A 23,404-nucleotide genomic window follows, 5' to 3' on the forward strand; every position below is an offset into this window, starting at 1 on the left:
AATACTGTAAAAAAAAAATGCCTGATAAAACTACTGTACAACGTATACGATAAAAACGCTCAATGCTTATCTACGGAAGCTTTAAAGGGCCATCAACATGAGAAAAACTTTGCCCCATAGGGTGAAATTTTTCAGTAAATTGTTTAGATAACAAGATAAAATCTTATAAAAAAATATAAAAAAATTTGGATTGCTTAGTTGCTTTAACTGAGCAATTGAACAATTTTCTACAAAATGTTTAATTGACAACTTATCATATCTCGTGAATTGGACATTTTGCTGCAAAATGTTCAGTTGTTCACTTCATTCCATTTGAGCAATTGAAAAAGTTTCTGCAAAATGTTTAATTGACAACATATCTTATCTCGTCAATTGGACATTGTTTGGCAAAATAATTGTTCACTTCATTCCAATGGAGCAATTGAAAAATTTCTGCAAAATGTTTAATTGATAACTTTTCGTATCAGTCGTCAACTCAACATTTTCCTGCAAAATGTTTAAGTATTCATTTCATTCCCAATGCTCAGTTGGAATGAAGTGAACAATTTAAAAAAAAATCATGTGAGTGATAAATAGCCCCCCCCCCCCCCAAGAAAATAATATTAAGCGCGCTAGGAAAAAGCACTGTATTTTGGGGTAATTCACTATGTCGTCGAATATAATTTGTTGAAAAAAAGGTTTTCCCCTTTGTTACATTAACATAGCTTTTGTAGTTAGTAGTCTATGTAGCCTATCAAGCAGATAACTCAACTCAGTTGCTTACCCGCTTAACCAGAGTTGCTTACCCGCTTAACCAGAGTGAATAATAAGTTTGTGAAGTGAGGGCCAGTGCTACAAATGTACCGCAAAAAAATCGGAACAAAATTGCAGTCGCGAAAGATGGGATGTCTGACTAACACTGACCGTATCGTTCACGAGTAGTGCGGGTGGGGGGGGGGGGGGGTACAAGGCAGCAGTCAGAATTTTCTGGCTCCAAAACCCATCAAGTTGGAATTTCAGCCACTGCATTCCCCCCTCCCCCCAACTTCAGGCTCAGCTACGTCCCTGCTTACACTCACTTTAAAATTGCAAGGGACAACCTAAATACTATACAACCCTGTTGAATACTAAAAATATCCTAGTGGGAATGTGTGATAGTGAGTAATGATGTAAAATTTGTTGTACACATAGGTTAACGTTTCATTTATCTGTTCTTCAGGAATCACACAATAACAGAAATTCAATGATATTTAATGGTAACGAGTCTAAGACTATAGTCAACTATCCCCATTCCCTCTCTTGTGTTATGTTATTTACATTTTCTATTGTGTACTTTGCAAAGGGGGCAATTATGTAGGTGAACAGGCTCCCGGTTCCGCTTACGTTTTAGTAATCACAAATAGTATATTTCGTGATAATTTGATCAGATTCCCCGTTTCTCTCAAAAACTAAAAATGTATTTTAATTGCCTCGAACTTCAAATTCACTACTGAACGTAAACGTAAAGAAATCGATTGGATCTTTCGTATTAAGTCACCGGCCTCGACAAAGACTTGGGACCCCTTAAGTGCCTTAACAACTATCAGTTCTACAAACATGTTATCCGTTCTTTGCTCATTCATCCGCTTCCTGTATAGTCATGGTTTATTTGGTTTTAATTCCATCAATGCAACTTACACTTATCTAGCGTCATACTTTCATTGTGTTAGTATATTTTGTACTTTTCATTCGACTGCCAAGTATTGCTAACGAAGGCCCTCAAGAGGACCGAAATTCTAATATATTTTCTAAAACTTTACTCCTTATTTGTCAATTATGAGTCATATCTTATTTCTCTGGTTTTCTATAATAATAATAATAATAATAATAATAATAATAATAATAATAATAATAATAATAATAATAATAATAATAATAATAATAATAATAATAATAATAATAATAATAATAATAATAATAATAATAATGATGATGATAATGATAATAATAATAATAATAATAATAATAATAATAATAATAATAATAATAATAATAATAATAATAATAATAATAATAATAATAAATATATATATATATATATATATATATATTTATATATAAGTATATATATATATGTATATATAAATATATATTTATGTATATATATATATATAAATATATATATATCTGCAGCCTTATTTTCAATGAAATGCATCATATATTATTAATGCAGCTTATTTGTTATTCCCACCCATCCATACCTATACACGTACATGCATTGCATACATACATACACTCACGCATGCACACATGCATACACCATGGAGGGAAAACTGTTTTTACCTCCATGGAGGTTAAACTGTTTTTTACCTCCATTTTACCTGGTTTTTTTTTACCTGTTTTTGACCTCCATGCATACACATACCGGTAGGTGTATAAATGATCCTATTCGCCAAACACACTGTTTTCTTTATTTACAACTATAGTTCTAATTAAAGGCTAAGGCCATGGCATGTCGTCAACTTGAAAAAACGTTAACCTTCATTTCCTGTGTGAGAGAACGCAACGTGATAGGAATGATTGCGTAATATCATCTTTCATCGGCCCTCTCGATGTTGACCGCAAACGTGGAGATGTTCAACCAGACTTTGTTGTCTTTTTTCTACCACAAACATCCGCACTATTATTTGATATCGTAAATTTTCACTGTCGTAGTTGCATACACATACGTATACGTTTGTTAGACCAGGGAGTTGTTTAGACCACCAACGTATTTGTACCCTGACAAGGTTAGACTGCTCATGTACGGATGCACCAAACGCAAAATCGTAGAGCCGAAGTTGCGAAAAAGTTCGAAACGCCTAAATAATAATTTTATAAAATGACGAGACCAAGAAATTGGTGTGTGGCAGAGGAAGACTCAAGATTTTTCATTTTTCGGACTTGTCCGAAGTCTACTTTTGGAACCAAAGAGCCCTTGTCAACAATTACATGAAGATTCGAAATATACCGCCGATCCCAAACAGCACTAAGGTGAGGAAAACTTTTGGACTTATTTCTGTATAATGAAATATATTTTGTGTTAAGAATAACCAAGTGGATTTTTTGGTTCTTGCATGTATATGGGTATGCTGTTAAAATAAATTAAAAGTGCATAGCCAATCGCCCCAAATCATAGCACGCTAAAATTGCTAGGCGTTTTCAAAAAGTACTTTCCTGGAAGCATTCACTCTCCATTTTTTCTCAAATATTCTAAATGAACACCCAAAGCCATTCTTACCAAGGAAGTGATACTTCCCATGTTCGTACACTACTTGCAAGTACAACTTTCTCAGACAAATTATTCCATAACCCTCTGAGAATAAAAAGGAGTTTTGACAAATATATGGTACTTATAACTTCTGGAGTTTAAGACATTGATCTCTGGTAATTCTGCTTGGCAAACCTGAAAACAAGGTCAGTGAAGGATAAAATGTCTAAACCATACCATTCTTGAAAACCCGAATCAAGTCACCGCGTAATTAACCGACCTATAACCTCCATTGTGGTGGGTTAACTGTCAGAATGCACATTATCAGTGTTTTTTATCTTCATGCAGAACTGACATCAACAGTGAATACTATTGTTCTCTGACTCGAGTCAAAGGACGCTTGAACCGCAGTGTGCTGATGTAACTGCCAAGCGTAACTTATTTGTGATTGCAGGTGTCCAACCGCAGTGTAGACAAGCATTTAACGTTATACATTGAATTCGAACTTCTTCATGATCTGTCGTCATATTTTGTGTATTACTATTTTTAAGTTGTTCATGCAAACACATAATGGACACCCTATACATTGCTCTAGACTGACTTTCAAGAAAAAACCGTCGGTGTCATGTAGTGTGGCTTGTCTACAACCCAAACTGATTAGAAAAGATATTTCAATCAATTCTGACTTGATTGTGAGTGAAAAAATGCTACTTGAAGCAAGTGCAATAACAAGCAACGCTGACAGCCATTTAACAAGTCAACGAGTGACACTCCTGACGGTTTCTACTACTACAATCTGTTTCTGTGATATTTTCCGACGAACAAGAAAACGGCGACCACAGTCGCGTAGTAACATACAAGTGCTACCTCCTTAAGCTTATATTATGTACGTACGTGAATTTGACATAAAACTTGAGGGTCAAAGGTGAAAAAGTGAAGTACACTACATGATGCGAGTTAGTATTAAACGTTAGGCCTACTTCAAGTTGATTCAATGACTAGGATATACCGGCATTTTAAATTTATTATTCCTCTCGACAATTTACGGTACAATTAAAGGCAGGAGCCCAGGTAGTTATTGACCAAGCGATTTTGCCAATTTTTTGACAAGTTCGGTTCGTTGTAAAACGCCTCAAATAGAACTTAGAAGAAAAGGGGCCTCTACGGGCTCGAACTTAGGCCCTAGGTAGCGTGCACACTATTTCTAGACTGAAGTCTGTGTAGGCTAGGTCACAACATCAAAGGTGAGTCCTAATTTGGTGCAGCTATTTGATTAATTCGATTGATGCTTCACGCTCCTTAACCTTCAGCTTTCATTTTAAAAAAAACGTGTGTCTTTGTTGTTTGCACCTAAAAATCTGTTAAAATTTCGTAGAAAATAACATTGTCGCGTCCAACTCCAACTTAGCAAGAGCTAGGCCCTAAGCCTATTTAATCAGTGAAGCCAGGATAGTGTTAACATATCAAAATTGTTAAAACGTGAAGTGCTCCTAAATCCTAATTTCGTTCCTGTTGTCGGCTACTCCAAAATCCTAAAATTTTATGGCAACTATATAATTAGTTTTGAATCAATATAATATAGTAACAAGGAATATTATTGCTTCAGAGACTGACATGCACCAGTGCAGTAAAATGCTTACAGTCTTCAATTTCATGGGGGTGAAAGCCTCATGTGTACCCCTTCTCCCCTCTGGGTCAGACATTGGGCCAAGATTGGGGTTGATATATTGGAGTCCAAGGAGTCAAAGGACACTAGCATATTATCATATTCAGGTTTACTAACTGCTCTTTTCCACTTTAAAACAGACCTTCAACATCAAGAAGTAAAGAGAAAAGAAAGGCTCAGCACAAGTTACCTGTGCTTCAAAAAAGAGGAAGAGTAATAAGGATCAGCCAGTTGTCAGCCCTTTAGAATTCATCAAGAAGGAAGTCAATGCAGCATTCTTAGGTGAGAACCCTTAGAAGCTGTCAGGTACGGTAGCAGTACAATATACTGCCTCAGGAATTGGAATTGTGGTTTTAGAACAGGGGGCCCTACTAGCCAGATTGAGCATGCCAGACAATCTAATCTGGCCCACCATAAAACAAAGGGAAGAAAAAACCCAAACTTTTTGGTTCACCAATTTACTGAACAAAAAAAAAATTGAAGAGAATTTGAATAAGCGTTAATTTTCAACACGAAAAAACATTGATCAAAGTTTGTCATAGATGCTAAAACAATCATCTTCCATTTTCAGCAATCTATTTTTGGCCTTTTGTTAGTCAAAATTTCTTCCTGTGGCTACCATGGTGGGCCCGCATACTGTATGAGTAATATTCAGCAGCCCACAACTAAACGGACAGTAGGCAGCTGTTAAATTCATTTTACACCAGTTTCTGTGCAGTGTCCTTCATACTGAGCCATCTGTATGCCTCCTACTGCATGCCCATTAAGAACTGCCTCAACTGTTAACTTTTCACCAGAAATTTACAACATCAATAGAAGTATCAGTTTTTATTTGAGTGTTATCGGGGAGGGGTCAGAACCCCATTAATAATATGTTCATTAATTGAACATTGCTTCTCAACATACTTTAACAATCATTATAGTCACTGTGTACATTTGGTTTGAATAGTATTTTTAGCTTTACAAAGTTTACGGAAAACCTTTTGCATACCTACAGTGTGGCATTTCCCTGTCAGTTGATGTTAGCTTTGCAGAAATTTACTTACCATCGTTTTTACTTCTCCACAGGTGTTGCAAATATTGACATAGAAAATCTAGAAGTTGGTTGGAAGTTGAGAGAAGTGAATGTGTAATTTCTCACCAAATTAAAAGAGGCTATGTTAGATTTTAACAACCACAATATCAACCACTGACTGTTATAGCAACAACTTTGGAAAACTTGGAGAATTTTTCAGAACCCACGGTGAGTAATCAGCACTTGATTATAAAGTGATTTTTATAATGGAGTACTTCATAATTGTTTATCAAAAACCATGCAGCAGTGACTGCTTGTGTGTGCATATGTGAGAGAGAGATGCCTTAGCTCAAATTTTGAAAACTTTGATAATTCAACAAATGCAATATGCATGAAGTTCATACTTGGTAGAAAGCTACCCCTTAGCAAATTCTCAGCTGCAATTTTTATTTAATTGCCAGTGGTCAACCGTTAAAAACCCTATAAATGACCTTACTGAAGTAAAGGTTAAGTGAAATTAGTATGCTTATCCCTCAACCGAGTGCTTACCACTTGCTGTTACTTAGTAAGTCAAAAATTGTTTGAGGTCCACACCACCTAAAAATCTGAAACTTTGTTAACAGGTTATCTCACCATGTGCAGCTTACATAAAGTTCACACTTTGAACAATTAGAAGAATGTATTCGGTATCTACCACCTTAGTAAATTCTTCACTGTTATTGCTTTGGGAGGGGCCAAAGGTCATATGAGATAACCAATGGTCTAAACCTGAAAACTTTGTGAATGAGCTAACTCAAAGAATAAAGCTACATAGAATGTCAAATTTGTTCCTCTGATTGAATACTTGCCATCTATAATGTTAACTTTTTTTGAGGTCAAATGTCATTTGAGGTCAATTTTAGTTAAATTCTGAAGACATATCTCACTAAGTACAGCTTGCATGAAGTTAATGCTCAGTATGAAGACACTCTTAGTAAATACTCAGCTGATAGTGTGTTGGGAGAAGTCAAGGTCATTTGAGGTCACTAGCAGGGTTTTCGTTAGTAGCCGGGACCCGGGGCAAATGACTCGCTTACTGCACGTACAGGACCCGGCTACTTTGCGACGCTCAGTAAAAAAAAAAAAATTAAAATTAAAAAAAAAATTAGACGAAAAAAATCGAGAGAAATAAATACTATATAAATACTAAATTCTATCACAGACCTAGTTGGGTACATTTTGGCAGTAAAATCCTACTCACTTTGTAGGTACCGTAGACCTATTATCATTTTGTTATGATGGCACTTCATTTAATGCAGCAAGTGCGTCACACCCTTGCTAAGTTCGGTTCAGTGGCATAGCTACCTCCCTAGGCTCCATGACCCGAGTGTTAATAAAAAAATTCAGGAGAAAAAAAGAAAAATAGGACAGAAGAAAGGGGTGATTGGGAGGGGGCAATATCATTGACCAAACAACTGTATATTGCACCATTTTGCATCTAGAGACTTTTTAAATTGCAATTTTCCGGCAAAGGGGAGGGGGAGGGTTAGACCCCTCCCCCATGTCCGCGAACAGACAGTCCCGCCTACTTTTCAACTTGACCCACCTACTTCATTTCTCAACAAAAACCCTGACTAGTGGTCAACAACTGACAACTTTTCTAGCTGAAGAAGTGAAGTTTTGGTAAATTTCAAATTTGATAGGAATTAAGCATTTGTCTTCTATTTTTTTGGCTGTTTGGGTCAAGGTCACCCGAGGTCAGTTAATTTCAGTCTGAAAAACTTCTTAAACATGGTACCTCACCATGAACATGGCAATATTAGCCCTAGACAAGAAGAACAACATGAACAGATCTTTTACTTGACATGTGGATTCCTACACACATCATAATATTAAAAACCTTTGAAAACATGATAACTCAGGGTTGTCCACACCATATCTTTGAGTACACATTTAGTTCTCCTTTGCTAATAGTTGCAAGAGATTTTTTTTTCATTTCACTGTGGATCCCATGTACTCAGTAGAACTCTCCCCTCCAATGCCCTACAATAACAATAGGCAAAGGAATCACTAAGCCCTGTGGCTTTCTGTTTGCATGTCAATTACACCTGATCTTTGAGGACAAAAGTCTGACATTACGCTACTTTGACTTAAGTTACTGATATATTCATTTTCACATTTTGTAACAAATTTTTCTTTCAGGCAAATGGATACCATTATGAAGTTATTGGTGGCATCCACAATCTGACAGCCTGTAAGGAGCTGAGGGAGAGAAATCCAGACAAGAATGTAAAGATACAAAACTTTGGTTAGCAAACAAGCACATCAAAATAGGGGAAACCAGGCATCAGATGAGCATTGAGGTAAAGGTGACTACTATGAATGTTGTTTTTATAGAAGAATTTCTGCCGAGCAGTTATTCATCTCATTCCTCCATATTGTATATTCAGGTTGCAATGACCTATGCATTAAGACATTGAAAGTGTGTATGGAAAGTCCTTGTCTACACATAACACATAACTTTGTGTTGTGCACACAGAATCGCTCTCTTACAGTATGTGAATTTTCAAATAATTGTTATCTAATCACTCTCATAGGGAGGATTAGGTACAATATTGTAGTTCCTTTGCCAGTTGGACCATTAACAGTATTACGCAACAGTTGCCATGGTAGTGGTTAGTTTTCCCAATAGGGGTCATTCATTGTGGGGTATTGCATGGTCACCGGAAGTGTTTGACTGAGGGAGGGGTAAAAGTTGTCTGTGTGGGGTGTCCAATTTTATGTCAAACAGTCCTCTTAAATGGCTGTGTTGATTTTCTTAAAACTTGGTATGAAGGTGTTTTAGGGTTAAAGTCTATGTCTAGCAGACCCCCCAGAAACATAGGTCAAATGTCACATCAAATTAAATTCAATGTTTTAATTCAATATTACTCCAAGGGGACACATTACATTCAAATGGAATCTTCACTTGTATAATGGGAACAACATGTAGGCTACTAATACAGGCAGACATGTGACCTCTGTCATAGTATTAATCAGATTGTAGAGGACAGCAGAGTGATAGCACTGCAATCATATGACAGTATAGTCCTGCTAACTTATCATATCAAAAAAAAACATTTGCAGTCTTTGTTCATTTGTTTTTTTACTATCAATGCAACAGATAAAAAATAAATCAAATGGTTAGACTGTCAGTGTAGAATAAAGTTTTATTTCTCTCTTTTTTTCTGAAGATGACACAGAAATGCTCACACTGGGTCTGTTTGGTCTGGCCATTGCGTTCAAGAGGAAAACCATTGCAATGAAACTTTGATGGGATGATGGCACAGAACTTAATGTGCCTATTGTTGCTAGGGATGATCCTAGATCACAGAGGATGAAAAAAATGTGTATAGCACTGATTAAAAGAAGCGTATTGAGATTGGTGAAGGTCAAAGGTCATTTGGGGACAACAGGAAGGTTAATTGTCTTGTAGGGTATATGTGTTTATCTTTAGGAAGTGGCAACACTGGAACAGCCACATGGTCTTCTACTCTGCAAATCCTAAAATGCTTGTTTTAAGTGTGTGTGAAATAAAAAAAGGGGGGGGGGTGGGAGGGTTGGGTAAGGTTACAGTGACTTCTCTTATTATTGTACTTTTTTGGTATAAAATTATTAGTAGGGGTATCAGTATGCCCATTAGAGCAATCTGAGGGTCTGAGTAGTACATCCTTCAGAACTGCATTGTAAGCCACTTATTGTTGTTATTAATGATGTAATTTCTTATTGCTAAATGACACTCCGAGCAGTAGGGGGTGTATCGGTACGGACTTCAGAACTGCATTCTTAGCCACCTAATGGTGTTATTATGTTATTTCAGAACTAATGGTGTAACTTTTGGTGCTAAATGACACTCCAACCATTAGCGGGGCGTTTTGGTACACCTCTCAGAACTGTTTTGCAAGCCACTAAATTTTGTCACTTCTTGGTTCTAAATGACACTCCAACCAGTAGCGGGGCGTATTGGTACGCCCCTCAGAACTGTATTGTAAACCACTAAATGTTGTTACTTCTTGGTGCTAAATGACACTCCAATCAGTAGCGGGGCGTATTGGTACGCCCCTTAGAACTGTATTGTAAGCCACTAAATGTTGGTACTTCTTGGAACTAAATGACACTCCAACCATTAGCGGGGCCTATTGGTACGCCCCTTAGAACTGTATTGCAAGCCACTAAATGTTGTTACTTCTTGGTGCTAAATGACACTCCAACCAGAAGCGGGGCGTATTGGTACGCCCCTTAATGGTGTTACTTCTTTATGCTAAATGACACTCCTACCAGTAGCGGGGCGTATTGGTACGCCCCTTAGAACTGTATTGCAAGCCACTAAATTTTGTAATTTCTTGTTGCTAAATGACACTCCAACCAGTAGTGGGGCGTATTGGTACGCCCCTCAGAACTGTATTGTAAGCCACTAAATGTTGTTACTTCTTGGTGCTAAATGACACTCCAATCAGTAGCGGGGCGTATTGGTACGCCCCTTAGAACTGTATTGTAAGCCACTAAATGTTGGTACTTCTTGGAACTAAATGACACTCCAACCATTAGCGGGGCGTATTGGTACGCCCCTTAGAACTGTATTGCAAGCCACTAAATGTTGTTACTTCTTGGTGCTAAATGACACTCCAATCAGTAGCGGGGCGTATTGGTACGCCCCTCAGAACTGTATTGTAAGCCGCTAAATGTTGGTACTTCTTGGTGCTAAATGACACTCCAATCAGTAGCGGGGCGTATTGGTACGCCCCTTAGAACTGTATTGTAAGCCACTAAATGTTGGTACTTCTTGGAACTAAATGACACTCCAACCATTAGCGGGGCGTATTGGTACGCCCCTTAGAACTGTATTGCAAGCCACTAAATGTTGTTACTTCTTGGTGCTAAATGACACTCCAACCAGAAGCGGGGCGTATTGGTACGCCCCTTAATGGTGTTACTTCTTTGTGCTAAATGACACTCCAACCAGTAGCGGGGCGTATTGGTACGCCCCTTAGAACTGTATTGCAAGCCACTAAATTTTGTAACTTCTTGTTGCTAAATGACACTCCAACCAGTAGTGGGGCGTATTGGTACGCCCCTCAGAACTGTATTGCAAGCCACTAAATGTTGTTACTTCTTGGTGCTAAATGACACTCCAACCAGTAGCGGGGCGTATTGGTACGCCCCTCAGAACTGTATTGTAAGCCATTAATGGTGTTTCTTCTTGGTGCTAAATGACACTCCCTTGCAGTTGTGGGGTGAATTTGTTTCACTGATTCACTTTTGTACAGGGACAAGAGGTATTTTTCTTCCTTTTCATTCATGTAAGAAATTAACCTACTAAATTTCAGTTTATGGTCATGTAGATAAAATATAACATGAAATACATAAGTTGGTACAAACAAAGAGTAATTTTCTCATTGTGTTATTTTTTGTCTCAAATTTATGTATCTGCAGTATGATTACAATGCATTTGCCTTTTTAACTCACATTTTGAAGGTTTAAAGAAAATGACAGTCATAGCGTAGATTTTTCCCTTATATATACCATATTTTTATACCCGAGTGCAAACGTCATTAAAAGCAATATCATTTCTGGTAAATTTATCAATGTTGAACAAATTTTTTTTTTTTCTTGGATAAAAGTCAGGTTTAAATAGTTCCTAGAAACCCTAAATGTTTCTTAGCCTCTTACAGAGAAACATAGAAACGAAAAATGTAAAGTACGCGTAAGTTTCGATGTCTAAGTCATTTTAATATATTTTAAAGCACAATTTAGTTTGTGAACAAGATAAAGTACTTAATTTGGTACACTGAAAACAAAAGTTAAACTTATTAAGTTACTAGCCCGGCCCGTCTAAGTCTGGCCCGTTTGGGAGCCCGGGGTTCAGGGATGTGCATTCTCTGCAGCTCTCTCCACTCTGTTCCAATCATGTGTAAAACTACTTCACAAGTTACCGGACATGGGTATTGTGCTCATTTCCTTAAATTGTTGGTGACCTTACACTCAACATGCCTAGCAACGGGTCTGAGTATACTACACTTTTTCATGAAAGCTGCATTTTACGGAAGATTCTAACTTCCACCATTTTAAGCAGTTCGCCTTGTTAAATCTATAAAATAAACGGCTTTATGTTGCCTTGTAATGGCTCTATTGCCACCCCAAATTTTGGATCATTACGGAAGTGGCAAATGCTGGTAAGTGAAGTTTTGATCTAAAACTGAAGAACATTTTTCAGTAATTTTACTAGAAATTATCTTCAGACACACGGGACTATCGCTTGAATGGTATCATAAGTTACAACTAGTTTGTATAAATGAAAGTATAAACGCAAAATGCAGCTTTTACATGAAGGATATCATGTCCACTCCAACATTGAAGGTAAAAACTACTTTACTATAAGAAAGTACTTATTTCGACAGTTAACTCTAGTAATAAATTACTAATTATAATTTTAGCAAGCATATTGTTAAGTTCACTGCGACATGCGATACAATTGAATCCTTGTAATAGTTTGTAATAACTTACAAGATATTACAAAGCGATGATATTGAAAAGCTCTTGCAGAATGTTTTTTGCAGTTATTTAATTGATTATATTGTAGCTTAATTCATTAGCCAGAATAAATATCAAGCACTCTGGAACTTTTGAAAACGACTGAGGTTGTCCTTGAAATATTTGTTAATAATTATTTATTGTCAGTAATAACGAAGTCCCTACTTTGAAATAAAAGTTTTTGTGAAATACCTTTGGTATTGTTATTATAATTTACGGTCAATGTAATTATTTTAAGTGAGTAAAAAAAAACAATCTTAATACAAATAATAAAATTTCCACTATATTATGCCTGATAAATTACATTGCGTGATATTCCTCATCAAATTTGCAACTAATGGGCTGTTCTTGCTCGCCCCTGAAATAAAATTACTCAATGAAAACGCTCTTACGTACTGTATCAATAATATACGTTTACTAAAAGGAATATTAACTGCGCTGAAAATCTCGATATATTCATAACATTACAGTAATACACCTTTTTACTGATTGTTCCAAAAGTAGATGTGACCTCCCTTAAACGTTCCAGGTTTCTCCAAAGTATTGAAGAATGCTTAATTAAATCATAACACAACATATACAAAAGTTGGCCTAATTGTAATGAATACTGGGATAATACCATTTGTAGCGATACTTATGATTAACTTTTTTTGGCAGAGGAATGTATACTTCTTTATAGAAGCGCAATTTGTTTTATTATGTAATTATAATACTTTTACATTAAAACAAATGATAGAAATAGCAATTTTTACAGGCAACAAATGATAGCAAGAGCAATTGTTACAGGCAAAAATAACTAAATGTTTCAAAGCAGTTCCATCCTCCCATCTAGCATTCTAAATCTTCAAAATATTGAGTTTTTCAAGGAAAATGTTTAAAAAAAATAAGCTGTATACAGCAGCATTTTTTAAGCTATTGTTATTAAAAACAAAATGCGTGTTTTGAAGAAAATAACATCAGCACTGATATTTCCAATATGTCATTCCTTTGAAAGGTGATTACAACTGACGTGGAATTACGGCATGTTTATATGACTTAACATTTCTCCTCTGACATTCTAAAATATTACGTAAGCTATAGGTTACACAATAAAATTGCCAAGTGGAAAGCTATGGACAAACATATCTTTAGATATTGTTATCATTTATATTATACTGTCGTTCTGAAATTTTGAAGATGATTAATTCTTTAAAGGTCTGAAGTTACTAAAGGTTCCACAAACGTACCGTTCTTCTCTATCTCTCTGTAAGTTTCGAAACTATTGCAAAATATCGAGAAATGCCACGTTAGACGATGAATCACAAAGCTAGAGAAAACCCTTGGTGGATAGATGGTGCGATATATGCTTCTCAAAGCTGTTTAATGAATGGCAATCATTTGACCATCAACTATATTCAGGAAAGAGAGTAAATTTAAACCTTACATACGCCTAAAACTAGTGTATAAAGCACTTGCATTTTTATAAAGTGAATAGTTATATCTAATGGCTCTTCAATAGGATGAATAATTTACAGTAAAGTTTGATTAGTTAACAGTTACCATAAAAAGCAGTATCCATATCCATCAAGCATTAGTTTGGTAAGCAAATCACAATCCCTATGCGCACATCTTTACAATTTATACTCACCATGTTTTTTTTACTTTTACTGTTTTGTTTTTTGGTACATGTGGTAACACTTTACTAGTAATATAGTAACAAAGAACCCTTGTCGTCGAACGAAATACAGTAATAGTTTTGATTCCCTGCTGGTCGGAGCTATATTGTTAACTTTCCATACACTATGTATAACACTATTGAAAACATTATAAAAATACATTCGGCTAATACAGAGATTTTGATTTTCGACTTATTTTTGACATTCAGTGTTATATACTACTGATACATTTAGATATATGTGTAAAAGTATGTAGGCCTGACGTGTCGATCCTAGCAGGATCTTCTTCAGAGGCTAAATGACAAGTACAGTAACAGAAGGGACAAAAACACGTACAGAAAACAGACAGGTTAATGAGCATGGTGAACACAATGAGATAGATGAAAGGGGATTATAAGTGGACAATGGATGGTGAGAAGAAAGCAACAGGGAAAGAGGAGAGGTAGGAGATAAACAGTGGAGGGACAAAGAGAGGATTAAAGGAACAGGGTAGAAAACAAACTGGAAAGGGACAAAGACAGAAAGGTGTGGAGAAAAAAGGAGGGGAAGAGAGCTGTGGGAGGATGAGGGAAAAGGGGGGGGAAGGGAACAAGGGGAGAAGGAGTGGGGGACAGACGAAAACGTCTGGCCTACTTACTTTTACACATTCTATTACACAGGCTCTCTAATGGATAAGCAGTTTGCTAACACACACAGAGATGAAGTAGGTACCTTTACTACGATATATGTAAAATTACTATAAATACAACTACAAACAATCCAAGTTCTTGCGTGTTCGGAATTACTCATCAAAAGAAGATAACTTGATACTAATATTATGCGTTAGTGATAAAACTTGCATGGTTGTATATATGTTTACGTTTAACACACTCAGCTTGGTATGAAAATACACGCTGTGAGTAAGATCACACTTTTCCCGACTTTGCTAAGTACACTAATATAACGCAACGATTACTTGCAATACCCATTCTACGCGTTCCTTCATTTGCGCTAAAAAAAATGTGAGTTAAAATATTCCTTTGATCTATCACGTGAGTTCATCAACCATACGTTTGGTTATTTTTACTGTCGATGTGAGTATAACTTCACGAATAACTTCGCAATGCAAATATTCTCGTGACAATGGTTGACTCGCTTTTCTGCTTCCGAAGGACAAATCAGTAGTCGTTTTAGGCAAGTTGTTGGCCAAAAGTTCGTCAAAGACAAACACAGAGTACGCTAAAGAATGTAATTTAATGTTCATGTAAATATAATAAAGTGTTCTAAAGAATAAAAGCCGTAATCGCCAAAACACTGTCAACTTTGTGTGGCGGGCCATTCAAGGATAATGTATAGGCTATACGTTTAATCATATAGGCTACTACAAAGTATTGTGATAGGCCCCATAAAGTCCTTCTATGATAGCCATATCGGTACTAACGCCGGTTATAGAAGATAGGTGTATGTATGTATGGTGAACGCTGCATGGTACAAGCCTACCCCTGCTTCTTTTGCCAAGATCTTGGAATGTAAAAGACTCGCTAGCGAGCGTATACTCTTTCTGCCAGTGATATTCCATTTTATGTAAAAAGGGCAACGGTCTTGTTGTTCAACCCTGGCTTTAGCAGTAAAGTGTGCTAGTCAAGGCTAAGGCTATTCTATTGAACACTTAAATTTTACAAATGCAGTCAAGTTGGGCAAATTATAACGTCACACAGACCTTGATAGTACACACTTTATTAAGTAGGTAGTTGTAGCTTAGGCTATAACCAGTAATTCAGGCGATCAAAAATCTAAACTAAACTTTAAATAAGCTAATGGCCTACCTAAGCTTAGGCTAAATAAATTATAGGTAGCCTATACCTCTAATTCTGATTTTAGGGAAATTAGGATAATGACTTAACTATGGATGAAAATCAAAACTTGGTATACATGTGTTTCCAATGTCATCAGTACCAGACTGTGATATTTAGAAGATTAATTCAGCACTTACGGTTAGTTCATGAACACGAGCCAAATTTTAGTGTTAGGTGTGGGATACATGGTTGTGAAAAGGTATACACTAAGGTGGATTCCTACATAAAACATATACAACGTAACCACAGAGGGTTTCAGATTGATGCTCCTTCCAATGCAATTGAAGAAAATTGATGCTCCTTCCAATGCAATTGAAGAAAATTGCTTGCAAGACTACCATTGTGAACCATCTGTTGCAAATGTAGAAAAAGAACAAACACTGTATGATCCTGGAATAGAAATAGGTTCAAACAGAGATAATGAAGAACAACTAGAACATACAGGACAAAATATCCAGGATGCTGTAGGCTTGTTTACCTTGAAATTAACAGAAAAACACAGCTTGCCAAGGACAACAGTAAGTACACTATTGAAAAATATACATTCATTACTTGCAACAGCTCAAACTCAACAATTTGCACAAGTTAATGCTGCATTAGAAACAGAAGGACTCAACATAGAAAAGACTAGTGTCATATTAGATATTCTAGAAAGGAATTCGCCACTCTCTGCCCTAGATTACTTCAGCAGTGAGGCTCATCAGAAAGAATTTGTTTTGAACATCACCACCTATGTAGCCCCAGTAGAGTACATCGTCGGCGATATCAACTGTAATAAAACTGAAGTAGCTACATACATGTATGTTCCTATTCTGGAGAGTCTTAAATCTCTTCTTAAACATAATGATGTTTTGGATGAAGTGTTAAACACACACAGGCATTGTCAAGATGGTGTCTTACAGAATTTTTGTGATGGATCATTATATCAAAGTAATAGGATTTTTGAAACACAGCCATCATTACAAATTCAATTGTTCTTTGATGATTTTGAGGTATGCAATCCTTTAGGAAGCTACAGGAAAAAGCAAAAGCTCAATGGGATGTACTTTACAATTGGTAACCTACCTGCAAAGCATAGAAGCAAGCTGAGTTCAATACAATTGGTATGGCTCTGTAAGACAACTCTTTTAAAGAAATTTGGCTTAACACATGTTGCAAAACAGTTGATCACTGATTTAAAAGTTTTAGAAACAAAAGGGCTAACACTGGAGGTACATAGAGAACAATACAACAAGAAAGGCACGGTATCACATTTGTTGTAGCTGATAATTTAGGCAGTCATGGCATTGGATGGATTGATGGACATGAACATCAATTGCATATGGTGCAACAACACCCAAATTTGTCTTCGGTGTATGGTGTCAAACAAAATTCCCCAATAAACAAGTTGTCATTCTTTCATGTTATCAATGGACTCCCTTTTGATGTATTGCATGATTTGTTAGAAGGAGTCTGCCTTCTTGTTTGGACTAAAGTTCTTACTTCCCTAGTAGAAAGAAAGCATTTAACTATCTCCAAAATAAATGAGGCACTACAATATTTTAAGTATGTAGGAGCAGATAAATCATCAAAACCTTCTACTGTACTGTGGTCATCAGGAAAGGTTGTCTTGAAACAAAATGCATCACAGATGTGGTGCTTCTGTAGGTTAGCTCCACTGATGTTTGGTAGAAATGTACCTGCTGGAGACAATGTTTGGGAGTTGGTTCTTCAGTTAAATGACATCCTAAGTCTTGTGTTTGCTCCAAATAAAAGCAAAGTGGTCAGATGATAGCATATTTGCATGGTGTTGTTGAAGATTTTTTTCCCCTCCATTTATTGATAACTTCAGTCAAATTAACAGACTTCATATTTTCATACTATAGATGCTTCAGATTAAATAAACGTCATAACAAAATAACAGTTGTTCTAATAAACAGCACAATTGATCGAACGAGATTAATGGAAAAGAGAATCACATGTCCTAAAGGCTTGTTTAAGCTGCATAAAGTTAACCTTACTTTTACTACGATATCGATGTTGTGTGTACTTTTTTACACTTATTGTAAACTTAAATTTATAGAAGAAATCCTCTACAGCAGGAATACATTTATTCAATTTACATTGAAAGAGGAAATGCTTCATATATAAAATAAGAAAATTGCATGGGTGAGCTACATCAACACCGAAACTAAGAAGGATATCCTTCTTGGAGAAGAAGAATTGCTTATTTAATAACATAGTCTCAACCCCTAAAATAAAGGTGGATGTCACACTACACTCCCAGAACAGATGTTCTATACTTTCAATATGCGTATCGCAAAAGGTACAGTTTGGAGAGTCGGATTTTCCGATGATATGAAGAAGTTTATTGGCCCCAATTATTCTATGTAAAACTCTAAACTGAAAATATTGGATTTTTGATTCGGAAACTGTTGACCAAGGTATACTGTAGAATCTATTCCAATCTTCAGTCGTCAAGTTGTTGAACACATTAGCCCGTTTACGGCTGGTGGTAAGTATCTGAGCGACTTTATCTAAATATCGGGAATAAATACACTGGGAAGTAGAGTTGGAATGTAAGACCTTATCCAGCCAAATCTCATTACAATTGGGGAAATTACAATTCTGAACATAATCTCGACGTCACTCAAAATATATCGTATTAATTAAACCAGTATAGATAGTGAAAGGAAATTTAGTACGAAAAATGTGGAAGGTTAAGGGTCTCCCGTTTTCGCCGAAAAGATCTCTCACATACTTGACATTAGCTTCATATAAAAACTTAAAAAACACAATTTGGTTGTTGATACGAATGTAAGAATTATTCCACAAAAAATGAATACCGTAGTTATCAGTTGGATTATTAAAAGATATTTCACACCAAGCCTTAATAATCTGACTTACGAAATTATTTGGAATGCTTATATCTCTTTTGTTGCAGTTACACTGAAACAGAAACTGCTTGCCAAGTTTGTAAAGCTCCATATCAAAGAAAATTTTCCATGGACCGTGAATATTGTTACAGTAACGTTTGATCCATGTGCACTTAAGGCTATTGATGAAACTATTAATATGAATGACCTTTAGCCCCCCCATCTGCTAAACGATTTATCATTGACGATCTCTTTACTTTATCAGAACTACCTCCCCAAATGAAATCGAAAATAATGCTCTCGAGCTCTTTAATAAATCCAATTGGAGGGTTTGGCAAAACCAAGAAAAGGAAAACCAGTTGAGAAAGAGCAAACGTTTTGACAATAATATTTCGACCAATCGGGGTCAGGTCTCTACCAGATTATACCCGGAGGCACTTTTACAATCTAGACAATTTAAGTTGGTAGTTCAAACGAAAGGGATCGTCTCTATTTTGAGTAAAAGAAACACCCAACATAGTAACACGACCAGTTGTGACATTCAAAGCTAGATCATTAATACAAGTAAGGAGATTATTAATATACGGACCCAAAGGCATTATATTACACTTAGAAATATTGATAGCAAGCCCAGAGGCTAATCTAAAATCGTCCAGAACACTGAGGGTTTCCTCAAAGGAATCCCTACTACCATCAAGAAAAAACGTAGTGTCGTCTGCGTATTGTGATAATTTAATTACATTATTCCCTACCCTAATACCTTTGATGTTAACGTTTGAAATAACCTTTAAAGCAAGCACTTCCACACAAAGTATAAAGAGATAAGGACTCAAAGGACATCCCTGTCTAACACCCCTCTGGATGTTGAAGAAACCCGTTGAAAAGCCATTATTACACACACATGCATTTCCCTCTTATAAAACACAGTAATCCACTCTCTAAGGCTATTACCAAAGCTAAAGAACGACAGGGTGTAATCAATAAAATTCCATTCCAACTTATCAAAGGCTTTTTCAAAGTCTATAAGAAAGAGTAAGCCAGGAATGTTGTGATTTGACGCATAATCAATAAGATCTAACACAAAACGGATGTTTTCGCCAATGAACTTGCCTTTCATAAACCCAGTTTGATTTGGTCATATGATTTTATGGATAACACATTTAAGTCTAGCAGTAATTGCTTTAGTCCCGATCTTATAGTCAGTGTTTAAAAGTGTGATTGGTCGATAATTTTTAAGAAGCGTTGAGTCTTTTCCTGGCTTCAGTATGACAGTAATAATACCCCTAGATTGTTCTGCCGTTAAAGCACCCTCCTGAAAACCAGAGTTAAGAGAGTTAATAACCACTTGTCCAATAATATGCCAGAACTTTTTATAAAAATTGGCAGTTAGGCCGTCGCTCCCAGGAGCCTTATCATTCTTCATTGAAGAAAGAGCACTAAAACATTCCTCTACATCTAAAGGTCCATCGCAAGAATTCGAATCAACTAGGATCAGCTGGGGGTGATCTAGTTCATTAAAGAAGTTAGAAGGGGGGCAATGGTTAGAAGTATATAATGTCTTATAAAAATCTTTAATATTGATTAGAATATCAGTACTCTCTGAATAACTTTGGCCGTTTTCTCCAATGATCTTACGAATTGTATTATTACTCCTATTTCTTTTTTCTAGATTAAGAAAATACCTTGTATTTTTTTCCCATCTTGCACGAGATCTAATAATAGTTCCTTTCAACTTATAATCGTAGAAGGTTAAAAGCTCGGTTTGAGCATTTCTTAGCTTTGCCCGGATATGAGGACATTCATTCTGGAATAGCTGACATTCAAGATCGGATATTTTAGAAAGTAGATCAGTTTCCTTAAGCCTACGCTCTTTGGCCTTATCTTTGGAATACTTCATACTAACCGAACGTATATTAAATTTAAGAAGTTCCCACTGAATGGCAGAATTAGTATTATTATTTGAGGACAGTTCTGTACTAATCAATTTCGTTATTAGTTCCACAAATACCACATCGTCCAATAAGGAATTGTTGAATTTCCAATAACCTGGCCCTCTCTTAGCAGAATGGATGCTAAACTTGAGATGTACAAACGAATGATCGGACTGAATACCAGGGGAGATTCTGACATTACTAGAAGAGTTAGCAAGGTTACGAGAAACCAGTACAAAATCAAGTCTACAATGGATACCATGAGTTACATTAGAACTCCAAGTGAAGTGCTTCGAGAGCGGGTTCCTTTCTCTCCATATGTCAATCAAGTCGTGAAATGTCATCAAGGAGATACATTGGTCACGTGCTTTAAAATTTGTCCTATGATGACCTCCCTTCTTATCCAGGTCTATGTTAAAAACGAAATTAAAATCCCCTCCTACTATAATAGAATCCCCCTGGAAATACTGCAAAGTATTAGAAATCTCTGAGAAAAAATCAGGACTATCAGGATTTGGACCATATAAGCAGACAATGGAAAGTACTTTCTCTTCCAGGATAATGTCCAAAATAATATATCTACCGTAATTATGAATACTTTCTTTTACAATTTTTTCCATCAAAGCTATGATTAAATCAAGTGCAGATTCCACAACTGTTTGTGGTACCATGTGAAAAAACAATCCCCCCCCCATTCCCTACTCCAATATCCCACATCATTTAAGCAACTATGCGTTCCCTGTATAAGGCAAACATCGACTTTACACCTATGTAAATAAGAGAACAAATGTCTACGTTTTTTGGATTGCCTTAGCCCTCTTGCATTAAACGAAATGAAACTTATCTCACCGGCCATGATATTGCAAGAGGGATCCGAACACAATAGACTTGCAAAAGCTAACGATATGAGACTCAGGCATATCCAATAAACACAATATAAGTGAAGCAGTATGACATATATACATAATTACAATTGTAAGCATCATTATCAAGGAGGATAGGAAAAAAGTAAGAAAAATTAAAGTCAATCCAACGGGAAAACTAGACCCAAAACATGGTTTACTGTAAGTGTAGACGTTCCGTGTCCAGGGTCCCATCGAAAAAGGGCCACAAAAATACAAACATGTGACCAACATTGAAAAAAAAAAACGAACGTTAGGGCAGCACATCCGGTTCTGGACTAATGACCTTTAACATCAATAATCCTCACAAAACAACAAGGCAGAAGAGCACATAATATATAGAGCACCATAGATCCAGATCCCTAATTTATCAATAGCCTCCTACTTCCAGCATGATAAACACAATGAAATATTTCTCACATAAAATCGAGGCAGAAGAGCACAAAGTATATACAGAGCTAGGTCCAGATCCATAACCGATCAATCGCCTCTTACTTCCAGGCTGGATGAAAACAATGAAAATGAAAATATTCCTCACATAGAATCCAACGATATGAAAAAGGAAATGTGTAAATGAGAGTAAGGGCTTTTGTAACTGACCACTTTAGTCTAATCTATGAGGCAGAGAAAGAATAAGCTTGGCCGTTCTCCTTCCTCCACATTCCTCGCTGGAAACGTAGTTTGGTCCCACTCTTGTACAAATCTGATACCTCCTTGGCCCATCTCTTCTTTTCCATAAGGTCAGTCAAGGTAAGATCGTCAGTGATGAAATAATCGGAACCTTTTAGCTTTTCCCTTGCGTACTTCATGGCAAAGAGCTTATCTTGAAAAAACGAAAGTTTAACAAGAATGTGCCTGCTTCTTCCCTGTACAGCTTTTCCATCTCTATGGGCTCTCTCCAGTTTGGCATCTTGAATGCCCACCTTTTTCAGAACTTCTTTGGTGATTTCTAGGCAGTCTTCACTCGGTTGTGTTTTGTTACCAACGATCCGCAAGTTATTTTTCCGGAGAAAACGTTCGTTCTTGTTAAGCAATGATGAGTGCAAATCGAGTGAACTCTCAAGGTTTGTTACACGGTTTCCTAAATCTGCACACAGTCTGTTCAGTTTGGAATTCTCTGACTTTAGTTTATTGATTTCTTCGGAATGTAACTTTAATTCACGTTGAAAGTTCTTTTTGAGCTTGAGTAGCTCTGAAGACATTCCATGAATTGCCTTTTCCACTGCATTCTCCAGTCTCTGTGTGAGGTCAAAATTTGCCTCTTTTTGAATACTGGTTACCTCTGAGTCCGACAGGCTCTCGTGTAACTCGTCCTCGTGTTCTTCTCCTATGGCTGACATAGCTTGGCTAATCGACGGTTGGGAACGTGATTCTATGGCCTGTTTTTTCTTCTTACCTAGGCTACCGACTGGTCTACCACGGGTCTTGCTCATTTTGTGCGATGGACTCTTTACGATTTATAATAAAAAAACTCGAAAGCTGAGGATTAACTTGGATAAAATAACAATAAATCCAGAGGCCGAAATCAGCGTGACTAGGTGGCTGCCATAACAGGCTCGTCCCATCTGTGTTGTTGAAGATTTCCTTAACTACTATTTGTTGGTTTTTCCAGAGGGTGGTTTAACACCAAATATGCACTATTTAACACACTACAGTAAACAAATGGAACAGTTTGGTCCACTTGTTAATTGCTCAACAATAAGATTTAAAGCTAAACATAGCTATTTATAAGACCTTGCTAGGAAAACAAAGAATCGCAAAAACCTAGCCAAAACACTTGCGTCTCGA

General features: G+C 36.5%; 1 protein-coding gene and 1 long non-coding RNA gene across 8 annotated transcripts in view; one reads left to right on the forward strand and one right to left on the reverse strand.

The window, feature by feature from the left end:
- The window catches only part of LOC139983650 (uncharacterized), a 468,492-nt gene that overhangs the window by 172,782 nt on the left and 272,306 nt on the right, over positions 1-23,404 (reverse strand). The gene's annotated exons all lie outside the window — the stretch shown is intronic.
- On the forward strand, positions 3,099-11,196 carry LOC139983672 (uncharacterized). 4 transcript variants are annotated; one of them, XR_011798785.1, is made up of 4 exons: positions 3,099-4,452; positions 5,015-5,156; positions 5,943-6,117; positions 8,071-9,063. It is a non-coding gene; the product is annotated as an uncharacterized lncRNA (long non-coding RNA). The 4 variants fall into 4 exon arrangements; XR_011798786.1 differs by lacking the exon at positions 3,099-4,452 and adding an exon at positions 9,102-11,196 and having other exon boundaries at positions 4,542-5,156; positions 8,071-8,237; XR_011798784.1 differs by lacking the exon at positions 3,099-4,452 and adding an exon at positions 9,102-11,196 and having other exon boundaries at positions 4,543-5,156; positions 8,071-8,231.

Source organism: Apostichopus japonicus, chromosome 16, assembly GCF_037975245.1.
Source record: "Apostichopus japonicus isolate 1M-3 chromosome 16, ASM3797524v1, whole genome shotgun sequence".
Lineage (NCBI taxonomy): Eukaryota > Metazoa > Echinodermata > Holothuroidea > Aspidochirotida > Stichopodidae > Apostichopus > Apostichopus japonicus.